General features: G+C 37.7%; 1 long non-coding RNA gene across 1 annotated transcript in view; it reads right to left on the bottom strand.

Moving 5' to 3' along the window:
* Window positions 1-474: 474 nt before the first annotated feature.
* Window positions 475-13563, bottom strand: part of LOC311625168 — a 54962-nt gene continuing 41873 nt past the window's right edge. The window contains exons 4-5 of the long non-coding RNA XR_014795448.1: window positions 9021-9152; window positions 475-974 (exon numbers count right to left, since the gene is read on the bottom strand). This is a non-coding gene — a long non-coding RNA (uncharacterized lncRNA). The remainder of the gene's footprint in view (window positions 975-9020; window positions 9153-13563) is intronic.

Genomic DNA, 13563 nt, shown 5'->3' with positions numbered 1-13563 from the left:
TACCATTTGCAACAGCGTGGATGGAACTGGAGAGCATTATGCTAAGTGAAATAATCCAGTCAAAGAAAGATAAATATCACATGATCTCACTCATTTGTAGAATATAATGAACAGCATAAACTGATGAATAAAAACAGATTCAGAAAGAGAAGCGTCAGACCATCAAACCTCAGAGGGAAGGTAGGGGAGGGTTCAGGTAAGTGGAAGAGATCAACCAAAGGACTTTTATGCATGAATATAGCCTAACCAATGGACACAGACACCAGGGAGGTGAGGGTATGAGTGGAGGGGGCAGTGGAGGGATAAGGACACATATATAATACCTAAACCAATTAAGAAAAATAGAATAAAATATCACATTAACATGTTTGATATTATGTGTTGAAATGATAAAAATTTGGACATGTTAAATAAAGCACATTATTAAAATTTTTAAAAAAGATTTCACTGTAATTGGAGTAAATATTTGTGGTAGAGCACATGGATTTTCACCAGAATTATAATTCAAAAGACATTTACTGATTCCAACGAAATTACTGAGCCCATTTAGCCAGGATTCAGTTGGCACTGCAAGTAGAAATGTTGCTCTGATTCTGCCTTTGTGTATACCACTTGGTAAGAGTGTACAAGCAGTGTAAATTTTTCTGTTAGCATTTTGCAGGGGACAATTAAATTGATTGGCCTTCCAATCAAGTGTAGTGGTTAAAAACAAATTTATTTTTTTAATAAAATACTAAATAAGCAGCATGGTAAGGACAATGATTCAGATAATGAGTTACTACTGCCAAATAAAAAACATCAGGTCACCCTGGCATGTGAGGCTCAGTTGGTTGAGCATTCTCCATTGCACCAACAGATCACCTGCTTCATTCCAGGTCAGAGCACATGCCCAATCGCTAGTAGGGGGCATGCAGGAGGCACGTGGTTGATATTTCTCGGATCAGTGTTTTTCTTTCTCCCTCCTTCCTCTCACTCTAAAAAAGAAAATCAATAAAAACATATTTTTAAAAAAATATCAAGTAACAAAGTGACTAAATCTTTCTATAATTAACCTCAACGCATGCTCTTTAATTTTAGCAAAACATCACCACGAAAATTAAATGTATACTGTTAACTGGAATTGTATTGATTTTACTATTTTGTATTTAACATGTAAATGTATTTAGGTTTTATGTGGGTATCTTAACTTTACACATATAAAAACTATCATAATAGCAATGACATCAAAATTATACACACCAACTCCAGATATCCTTGATAATTTTCTTAAGGGCTTCTTTACATTACTCAAGTTTGGGAAGTACTAATCTAATCATAAATAAACAGTAAACCTTTTTATTTATAATGCTTCTCAGAATAAACACTACCTACAGAAACTTAATATGGTTTTTGACAAATTTACAAATTTAAAATCAATTTAGATTTTAGAAATTTAAAAACCAATTATTGCTTTCTGTTGCAATAATTATTTTATTTGAATTAGAGATCATGGACTTTTATGACTAAGTCATTTCCAGAATGCAGTGGCTTAGGGATAGAGCGTTTATTTTATGGGTGACAAGCAATGTTGTTTTCTCTTCCAAATGGTTTAGAACATCTGTTAACTCTAATGGAATTGCAAAATATTAAGGAGAAAAAATGTGCTTTAGTAGTGTATATCTGAGAGACAGAGATAAGACATTTGATATATTTATATCTAAGCCATATTGTGGATAACTAAGCAACAATTTTCATATCTCTGTTGGAAACATAATTTTTAATGTATATTTAAAATTCAATAGCCACCTTGAACTCAATGAAACATATGGCAAAGTGCTGGAGGAAAATTTTAATGCCAGAAATGTTTGCTAATGATTCAAGTATGTACTTAAATGGGATACTTAAAAACTCAAGAGTTAAATAACCTTGAATGAACATACTCTACATTCATATCTTTTCAAATGTGACTCTGCTCAAAAAACTAAATAATAACTAAGCTATTTGGCAGAGATTTATATTTAAAGCAAGTTTCCCCCTAAATAATTTTATATTATCATAAAAGGTCCATTTGAGGCAATGCATCATAGTTGGTGGTTTCAATTTGGAAGTAAAATTAGTTTGAATTTGGAAGTGAGAATTTTGTGGTGCACCCCTCGCCCCCACAAGGGTAGAGACTGAACATTTATCTCAGCTTTTGACCGCCCAGCCAGTCGCTAGGAATGTCTTCTGAAGTATCTTCCTTTCTTTTCTTTTTTTTTTTTTTTTTAATCTATTTTATTGATTTTTTTACAGAGAGGAAGAGAGAGGGATAGAGAGTTAGAAACATCGATGAGAGAGAATCATCAATCAGCTGCCTCTTGCACACCTCCTACTGGGGATGTGCCCGCAACCAAGGTACATGCCCTTGACTGGAATTGAACCTGGGACCTTTCAGTCCGCAGGCCGACGCTCTATCCACTGAGCCAAACCGGTTTGGCTGAAGTATCTTTCTATTGTGGGTGCCATGGAGAAAGCAAAGGAAAATAGAACCAGAGTTGCCTTAAGATTCGGCCTTAACTCATCCTTGATTTCGACACAAATAATCAATAATCAACTAACATCTTTATATCCTTTTATGTTAGTGCACATGTGGAGGAAATCAGATTCAGTCTGGCAAACTTTCTCCACTTTATTCTTAAGACTAATTATTTCAAATTATCAGGTATGACACTTCCAGGTCTGTTTCTTCCATTCTTAAGACCACCAGGCCTGACAATGATCTAAACTCGGGGCCAAGCACGAGTTTCAGCTCTGGCTGCAGTATTTAAAAGGAGAGGTGGGAAGGACAACAAAGCTCAGAAGAAAGGGGGTCTTGCCGAAACCGGTTAGGCTCAATGGATGGAGCATTGGCCTGTGGACTGAAGGGTCCTGGGTTCAATTCCTGTTAAGGACATGTACCTTGGTTGCAGGCGTAATCCCCAGTAGGGAGCGTGCAGGAGGCAGTTGATGGGTGTTTCTCTCTCATTGATGTTTCAAATTCTCTATCCATCTCCCTTCCTCTCTGTAAAAAAGTCAATAAAATTTTTTAAAATGGGAAATTCTGTCAGTTAATCAATTTTTTTAAGTTTCATAAAATTTGGGAACTTTTGAAGATAATGCATATATCGTCCTGAATAAAACCTAGCATTTTTACAGTACCTTACAGTTTATAAAGAACTTTCATGTGCATTATTTCATTGGAATCCTACACACTCTCCTCCCTAAATAAACACCTGCACACACAAAAACTCAGGCACAGAAATAAATGCCTACAATCACAGGACTCGTAAATACAAAAGGATGATTCCAATCCTACTATAAGAAACAGTGTGAAGATGGAAATGACATGGAAGAACCGAATAGGGGAGGCAGAGGAGAATGCAGAATCAGAGTGATTCAGATTTTGGTGTGTATGTTTTCTGTTTTGTTTTGTTTTGAATTGATTTCAGAAAAGAAGGGAGAGGAAGAGAAAGATAGAAACATCACTGATGACAGAGAATCATTGATCAGCTGCCTCCTGCACGCCCCCTACTAAGGGTCGAACTCACACCTGGACATGTGCCCAAACCAGGAATCGAACCCTGACCTCCCTGGTTCATAGGTTGATCAATGCTCAACCCCTGAGCCACACCAGCTAGGCTATTTTTGGTATTGTGGTTGTTTACTATTCTGAAATGCATTTTCTGTACATGATTTTTAACTTCTGGAGCAATACACAAGTTTGGGCAATTTGACAGTATTCTCACACTAATGAAAATAACAATAAAAGGACTACTTTTACTGTTTAAAGGGAGCAAATGCTTTTCATAATTTGGAGGGGGAGGAGAATGAAGGGGAATCTAGTGGTTTGCACAAAGGCCCGATTTGGTAGCTGTTAAAATTCTGCTCTCCATGGTGACATCTGACCCCCCTCACATGTGACTCTCGCCCTGCTTTTCAGGTCACCTCCCCAGGTGCACTGCATGAGCCCAGCATCCCCAGCAGTTATGCGCTTCCACTCTTCATCTCTCTGCTCTCGATATTCTGTCAGCCCAGAGTGCCAGCTTGCAAATGGATTTTTTTTTTTAAGCTGGTGTTTAAATTTTTAACTTTTCACTTTGAAGTCATTTAGGCTTATAAAAATGTACAAAATAGCACCAAAAATTACCTGTCAACCTTCCTCAGCTGACTCTGACAACCTTGCCCCACTGATGTCTTTTTTTCTCATCCAAAGTCACATTTAGTTGTCATGTTTCTTTAGTCTCCTTTATATTGAACAGTTGTGGTTTTTTTGTTTGTTTGTTTGTTTTTTGTCCTTCACATCCTTGATACTTTTGGAGAGTACTAGCTAGCTAGTTCTTGTGTACGTGACCCATGTTTCCTCATGATCAAATTCAAGGAGTGCAATTCTGACAGGAGTATGCCCTTCCAGGGAAAGATGATGTGCCCGCTCCTCCATTCCTTTCATCCAGTCCCCGTGTTGTTTGAACCTGGGTGTTAGTGATGTTTTTGCTTTTAGGTAAGTTGAGGAAACAAGGATATATGTCATATGTGTGGGGAAAAGGTGAGCCTTCACTTTTGTAAATGAGGAGTTAAGGTGCTTATGGACCTGTTCAGTGAGCATCAGGGTTTGGCAATTAAATTTGCCACGCAGAAGAGATTTAAAACAAGGAGAGAAACAAGTCCTTCTTTTAAGTTCCTGGAAAATTTGTATTTTCTTTTATCCCCTCCTTTTCTTTCTTTTCATTTCCCCAAAATCAGTCAGTTCGTTAAGAACAAAACTAAAGATTATAATTCTATTTCATTAAACTATAATATGCTATCAACCAAACATGTAACCAGGCTTTTTTCATGCCAAATATTTCCTTTGGCAGAAGAAACATTTAGGACTCTTTTTCTATAGAATTAATGTAGACTAACTAGGTTCAAAGTAAAATAGTGATTTACTATTGATTAAACATCTAAGTACTAGATCAGATATTCCACATCTAAACTGCTATTAATATAAAGTCCTGTTCTTACTGATAAGAAAATCTTGTTTCAGAATGCAGATGTGTTTGATATGTAGATATAATTATTGGCACTAAAATTGTTGGCAGCATTTCCTCACACCAGCTGGGGGGAAAGAAGCAAACAACTCTTAAATGGATGGCTTATAAATAATGTTCGGAAACTGGAATTCTACCAATTTTTTTTTTAAAAAAAGCTTTTTTTCTGATTATAAAAGTAATATATCTTTATTATAAAAAAATTAAATTGATATAGAAAATGTGACAAAGTAAAAAATTCTAAGATTCTATCATTTAGAAATGACTATTTTAATTTTTTTGTATCTCCCTTCATGTATTTTTTATCAGATATATATATATATATATATATATAGTAAAAGTTTATTTTATATATGCATATTATCTGCATATATAAATGTATATGAATGTGATTAGACCATAAAACTGTTTGAGTCTGCTTTTGTTCATTTAGTGACATATTATGGACCTCTCTCCCTCTTATCAATAAATGTAGCACTAATATTGTCATCTTTAATGACTCCATATTACTCTACTGCATGACTGTACTGTAATATATTTAATCAATTTTCTATTAATAACACATTAAGTCATGTCTAGACTTTCACTATTACAAACTACATTGCAATGAATATCCTTGTGAATACATCTTTCTTTGATTATTTTTTTTAACTGAAATTGCTGAGTCAAAGAATATGTTAGACATTTTAATGTTTTTGCCAAATTCTCATTCTGAAAGGTTGGACTAACTTAATAAAATTGCTAATTTGTTGCATCTATAAAATATTTTAATATTTATAATTTATTTATACTCAATTTTTATGTTGTGTTGTTTTTTTATTAAAATTGGTTTACATATGGAAAAGTGAGATTCAGTGGATGAGAGGTGATTGGGGGAGAGACATTTTTACTCTCTATAAGGTATTATCATTTTAACTAGGCATGACAAAATTATATACATATATTCCTTGGGTAATTAAAAACATACACTATTAAAATCAGAACATAGCTGAAACCAGTTTGGCTCAGTGGTAGAGTGTCGGTCTGTGGACTGAAAGGTCTCAGGTTCGATTCCGGTCAAGGGCATGTACATTGGTTGCGGGCACATCTCCAGTGGGGGATGTGCAGGAGGCAGCTGGTCAATGTTTCTCTCTCATCGATATTTCTAGCTCTCTATCCCTCTCCCTTCTTCTCTGTAAAAAAATCAATAAAATATATTTTAAAAAATCAGAACATAAACTACATCTTCAACTTTTGACAACACACATTTAAACAATATGATTAATAGCTTTTTGAGCTGCATGGCATCCAAGTGTATCTGCCAAAAGTTAAACTCAAAGACTAAACTTGGCAGTATTGCCATGAAGTACAGCTGGTTTATCTTATCTGACATCCAGACGTTTAAGAAAAATAAATTTACCCACAGGCTTTAGAATGTCTATTAGCTGAAATAGTCTCCCAGTAGAACTTTTATTTTTAGATTCAACTCTCTTTATCTTCAGGCTCTATTTCCTTCAGAGAAAGTTTGCCCTGTACCCCTTATATTTTCATGAAACAAACTATTATGATTCTGTCACTCTCTTGTGAGTGACCATATATATTTTATTGTCCAAATAAACAGACTTTTGGGAGAGGGTGTGCTATAGTAATTATGCTGAGTAACAAGAGTAAACCAGAAACATCACATACAAAGTAGGTTGAATAATCACCCTACTTATAAATAATTTTAACTACTGTGATTTTAGGAATTAGATTTATTAAACAGCAACTAGGTGCTGTAGGACTCAGAAATAATATATGACCCATGAGCTGGTCTTTTTAATTATTATTATCATTATTATTATTATTATTATTAAATTATTATCTGTGTACATATCTTACCATTGCCCCTCCTCCCATACATACCCTCCCTCCCCAAAGTTTTGTGTCCATTGGTTGTACTTATATGCAAGTATACAAGTCCTTCAGTTGATCTATTATCTCCCCCAGATCTCCCTACCCTCCCCACTGTAATTTGACAGTCTGCTTGTTGCTTTACTGTCTCTATATCTATCTTTTGGTTCATCAGTTTATAATGTTTTTTATTATCCATAAATGAGTGAGGTCATATGGTATTTCTCTTTCATTGACTGGCTTATTTCACTCAGCATGATGTTCTCCAATTCTATCCAGGTTGCTGCAAATGATGAGAATTCCTTCTTATTTGTGGCAGCATAGTATTCCATTGTGTAGACGTACCATAGTTTTTTGATCCAATCATCTGCTGACAGGCACCTAGGCTGTTTACAAATCCTAGCTATTGTAGATTATGCTGCTACGAACATAGGGGTGCATATATCCTTTCTGATTGGTGTTTCTAGTTTTTTGGGATATAATCCTAGGAGTGGGATTACTGGGTCAAATGGGAGTTCCATTTTCAGTTTTTTGAGGAAACTCCACACTGTTCTCCACAGTGGTTGCACCAGTCTGCATTCCCACCAGCAGTGCTCGAAGGGTTCCTTTTTCTCCACAACCTTGCCAACACTTGTCGTTTGTTTATTTGTTGATGTTGGCCATTCTGACAGGTGTGAGATGGTACCGCATTGTTGTTTTGATTTGCATCTCTCAGATAATTAGTGACTTTAAGCATGTTTTCATGTACCTCTTGACCTTCCTTCTGTCTTCTTTTGAAAATATTCTATTTAGGTCCATTGCCCATTTTTTAATTGGATCATTCATCTTCCTTTTATTTAGTTGTATAAGCTGTCTGTAGATGTTGGAGATTAAACCTTTATCAGTGGTAACATTTGCAAATATGTTCTCCCACACAGTGGGCTTTCTTGTTGTTTTGTTGATGGTTTCTTTTGCTGTAAAAAAAAGCTTTTTATTTTTATGTAGTCCCATTTGTCTATTTTCTCTTTAGCTTCCATTGCCCTAAGGACGGTATCAGTGAAGAAGTTCTTTTGGCATATGTCTGAGATTTTGCTGCCTGTGGATGCCTCTAGTATTTTTATAGTTTTTACCATGAGCTGGTCTTTCAAGAAAGTTAACGGGCACTTAGTGATACAGGACCAGTGGCAATAAAAGGCACTCTGGCAAATGTCAAGAAGGCCAACAACAACAAATAACACCAAATACTGCTTTCTTAAGACCTTACAAATCTTTCAGACACTTAGTAATCTACTTTTCTTTATAATACACAGGTGAAATTAAATATTATCTTCATTTTAGAATTGAGGCTGAAAAAAGTTATAAAGTTCTCCCAAAGTCCCAAAGCAAGTATAGACTGAGACTAAATCAAAAACTCTAACATAACCCTATGTTAATCTTCAGTACCTGCTACCTGTATATGTGGCTTACTATAATGCATGGAGAAGTACCTCTTTGATTGCAGGGGTTGCTCAATGTTAATTTAATATTTTAAACTATAGCTGATGTAGGAACAGAGCAGAGAGACAGGTTAGGAGATTGAGACATGCCAAAGTCAGAAATATAGGTCAGAGAAGAGGTATGTAGTTATATGTCCAGATCCACAAATCACTAGGCCTTAGGGAAGAGGAAAAAAGGTCACTCCCACAAGATGCAACAATATGGGGACAGAAGTGCTAGGATTATCAATCATTCAGCATATGCTACACTCAGAGTTCATATGTGAGAGTATCATAATAGAGAAATCACATGCTGAGATCAGTGTAGAAAGAGAATTGTGTTGAGGCTATAAAAAAAGAATAAAAATTGAGGTGCACTAGAGTACTTTTTTTCTTTATTTCTAACATCACAAAAACATTTTGTGATGATAAAAGGAGTTATGAATATTGGGGGGAAAGACCTCCAAATATTTTTGCCTGAGAGAATGTTAGTAAATGACAAAAATGTGGAGGTGGGCTGGAAAAGCCAGTTTGTAATTCAGGTAAAAAAAAAAAAAATATATATATATATATATATATATATATATATATATATATATATATATATATATATGTTTGCTTGGAATACCATAACCAAGTACCACAGACTGGTTGGCTTTTGTTTCCTCACCGTTCTGGAGGCTGGAAGCCCAAGACCAAGGTGTCGGCTGAGTTGGTTTCTTCTGAGGCCTCTCTCCTTGGTTTATTGATGTTTTCTCTCTGTCTTCACATCATCTTCCCTCCAGGCCTGTGTCCTAATCTCCTCTTATTATTAGAACAGTCATAGTAAATTAGGGCCCATCCATGTAACCTCATTTTAACTTAAATTATCTCTTTGAAAGACCCTGTCTCCAAATATAATCACATTCTTGGGGTACTTAGGGACTTCAACATTAGAATTGGAGGAGGGGGGTGGGGAGAGAGACACACACAATTCAGCCCATCATAACAAGATACTGAGAAGAAGAATTACTTCAATATTAGCTTTCTGGAATTTGCAATGAAATTAAGTTATTGAAGTAGAACCATTTAGGAAGCATTTTGAGATACCCAACAAAATTTACACACTAAAAGATATTATTTGAAGCTGAGAGACTTCATGATTTCTACAAGGGAAAAGTGTAAAGAATTAATAAATTTAAATTTTAAAAGATTTATTTAGCATGTAATTATAGCAAGGCACTGTGCTAAGATCTAGTGCAGTACATAAAAATAAAAATACAGCATTACTCTCAAGAAATGTACACTATAATAAGCAATAAACACAATTTATGCACGTGAATGGCATAGTATGAAAATGGCTCTAAAAGGAGACAAATGAGTAAAGAGGATTTAAAAATATATATTTATATTGATTTCAGAGAGGAAGGAAGAAAGAAACATCAATGATGAGAGAGAATCATTGTTTCGCTGCCTCCTGAATGCCCCCTACTGGGGATTGAGCCTGAAACCTGGGTATGTGCCCTTGACCAGAATCGAACCTGGGAGAAAGAAAAGAAAAGAAAGAAAAAAAAGAAAAGAAAGAAAAGAAAGAAAGAAAGAAAGAAAGAAAGAAAGAAAGAAAGAAAGAAAGAAAGAAAGAAAGAAAGAACAATGCTGAAAAGAAACAAGCAGCGGGTATAGGTCTAAGGCTTAGGAAGAGTTTTTTCTATCATTAGTGGTGACCTTTGCCTGCATTTGATGTTTTCCTTGGATAATCTGTAAAGACCAAGTGATTTAACAGAGATCATAAATCAGCACTGGCTTGAGCAATGCAAGTGAATGTTGGATCAGACTCAGGGTTTAAAGTAGTCGAGATAACAGTGTAGAAACTCAGTTTTATTACTTTTTTAAGTATAAAAGGAAACATCTGCAGATCACTTATCAGTATCTTACTGAGTCAGAAATCATCGGAAGTAGGGCTCACAGCTGCTCCCACAGGCAGGCGAAGCTGTAGGGTCCTGAAGACCCCACCTACCCAGGAACCCCTCCCTACCCAGAATTCTGCCAGAACTCCCACTCCTCCAGCTTAAGGCACTGTGACTCCACAAGCTCCTTGTTCAAGCACAATTCCGTTTCAGGCTGAGAATGTCCACTGACTCACAGTACTATGGCCAGTTGTCCAGTTTCTCTAGTAGTCACTTTAGAAAGCTCAGTGAAAATAGAACAGAGGTAGGTGCATTCTGACAGAGATAGAAGGTAAAATGTGAATCTTAGGGAAAGCTGGGTGAAGGGCTTGTGGGAACTCCTGCACTCTCTTTGGAACTCTTCTATAAGTCTCAAATGATTTCAAAATTAGAAATTTATCAATAAAAAAAGAATACAAAATAAGAAAATATCCAGGAAATAGTGTTAATGAAAAATATACAGTTTTATATATAAACTGCTCACAAGTTTGTACAGTTATATACCAAAAATGCCAAAACATTAGCAATGGTCTCTGTGTGATAGAATAAAAATTGATTTTCCATTTTCTCTTTACACCTTCCTATAAAGCCTCCAAATTTTCTTCAATGTGTACTTTAAAAATGTACACATGAAGAAAATAAAGATTAAAGAAACGAAATAAAATAACCTCTTTCTAAATGCTCTCGGCCTTAATGATCCCTCCGTGTCCCTGTGGCGTGTTGAGGAGGCTGTCCAGGTTTCTTAGCGTGTCCAAGGGGAGCCTCGTGGTGGAAGAGGATCTCCCTCTCCACCCTCATCTCCTCATCTCTTGCCTTCTTCCCTTATCATCCTGAAGCACTTCCAGGCCTCCCACCTGCCTCGGGCATGTAGAATGTCCTCAGTTGGAAAGTCCTGGTCCCCCAGTCTTCTACTGGTTAACGACTGCTCCCTCGGGGTTCAGTCCAGGCCTTCCTTGTCATCCACTCAACCCATCCCACCACAGTACCATGCTTGGGCTGAGTTTAGCATTTACAGCCCATTGATCTGCCTCACCCACTTTTCTGGGTGCTCCTTGAAGACAGAGCTCTGTGTTATTTCCCACTTTGGAGCATAGCAGTGCTGGCACCTACTAGAGCACAAACATTTTTCTGAAGGACACTAATTTTATTCAATATATTCATTATCCCCCCTCCAGCCCACCCATCTCACCTTCCCCTCAGTCTCTATATACAAAGAGAAACCTGCCTCAATCTAGTCATACAGTTCTCCAAAAAGGGGGTGACTCTCTCCTGCCTGGGGGAGACTGACCCAGAGGTCTTGAATTCCTGGAAGTCTCTCAAGGGCATAGCAGTTACTGACCCACAAAAGGTTTTGTGTTCAAAATGCTGCCCAATTTTTCCCCCCTGCTATTTCTCTATAGCTTAACAGCAAGCTACCCAACTTGGGAACTGAAAAGGGGTGAATCAGGGGTTTCCTTTTCCTCCCAGACCTAGCAAATGCAGTTTCCAGAAGTTAACATTTTTTTTAAAAAGTGTTTTAAATAAAAGGAAACCAGCAAAGTAGGCAGTCAGATTTTCCAGCTCTAATGTGTAGTTTCCGTCACATAAAACCTTTACAAGCTCAAGTCCTTCAGACTGGACTTGGAGACAGGATTTTAAACCATGTTGGAAGCCAAACCGCAAGTACCATGCCTTCAATGCATTGGGTTTAGGGTTTCACAGGCCATAATGTCCCTCCTTTTGGGAGCAGAACAAACCCTCTAAGCAGTCACAACCCACGGTCTTTAATGGATGCTTCAGGCCGGGCCCCAGTGCCTTTCACAGAGCCTGGTGCATAGTTGGCAGGTAGTAAGCACAAAAAGTAATAATGGAGTGAATACACAGTCTCTCTCTCTCTCTTTTTTTTTTTAACTTCATTCATTGTATCAATACAATTATCACATGGAGAGGGGAATATTTTAGAGTTCCAGAGCAATGTTGATGGAAGAGGCCTCCTACCGTAGTGTGTTCCTTGATTCATAACCAGGCCCCTTATTCCCTCCCCAACTGCTGGGCGCCCTTTCCCACCTCCTTCATGGGTCCTCTCCTGAAGCCATGCCCACATCCACAGCTCCTCTTTCCTCTGTGGCACTCTTCAAACGTTAGAAGACTCAAAGAAGAAGAAAATAACATACACACATTAAGTCCATATTTTATATTAAATTGTGCCTCTCAGAATGTCATGGCATTTTATGTGTTTTTGCCAACAAGACATTTTGGGGCATAGCTCTTGTCAAAACATTACAGTTCCAAATTAGATTATGAAGAATCTTATCTAATAAAGAGGTAATATGCAAATTGACCATCACACCAATACACAAGATGGCCACCCCCATATGGAAACAAGATGACTGCCACAAGATGGGCAGCAGGAGAGGGCAGTTAGGAGGGTCCAGGCTAGCAGAGGAGGGAAGTTGGGGGTGACAAGGCTTGTAGGAAGGGACAGTTAGGGGCAACCAGGCCTGCAGGGAAGGGAAGTTGGGGGTGACCAGGCTGGCAGGGGAGGGCAGTTAGGGGTAATCAGGCCGGCAGGGGAACAGTTAGGTGTCAATCAGGCTGGCAGGGGAGTGGTTAGGGGGTGATCAGGCTGGCGGGCAGAAGCAGTTAGGGGCAATCAGGCAGGCAGGCAGGTGAGTAGTTTGGAGCCAGCAGTACTGAATTGTGAGTCTAATATCCCTCAAGGGGTCCCAAATTGGAGAGGGTGCAGGCTGGGCTGAACAACATCGCCCCCCCGCCCCTCATGGATTTTGTGCACTGGGCCTCTAGTTCATTTATAAACTTTCAGTACAATGGCATAGTATTCAAAATAATGCATATGTATTGAGGCAATGAATGAATTTCTAACAATGACAGGTTGGTGTGCGGAGAGCAGACACAAAGGTAAAAGACGGTGATTTGGGATAGCAGACCTGCAGAAGCTGTAATCCATGCTCATGAACTGACACTGACTCTGAATTCCCATCATGGTCCTCAGGGATCAACCACTCTATTTCCAAGCAAAATCAGACCCCCAACATGCTCTGTCACTTCCTCTGGGTTCCAAAAGTACCTTGTGCATTCCCCAAGCACATGTGTGGCTTTTCTCCATGGATTATGAACTCTTCAAAGGCAAGGATTCATCCCATATATCTAGCATCCAGTATAGTTGGCCATCTAGAAAGTGTTCAGTGTGTATGTATAGAATGAATCAATCTCTCTCCCTCCCCAGGTGCCTAGCTGAAAAGTTCACACACAAATAGGTTGGACACAGAAAGAATTTACCCATCAGAC

This window comes from Pipistrellus hanaki (genome assembly GCF_964339955.1).
Source record: "Pipistrellus hanaki genome assembly, chromosome: 7".
Lineage (NCBI taxonomy): Eukaryota > Metazoa > Chordata > Mammalia > Chiroptera > Vespertilionidae > Pipistrellus > Pipistrellus hanaki.
This window is presented reverse-complemented; position numbering and strand designations above follow the sequence as displayed.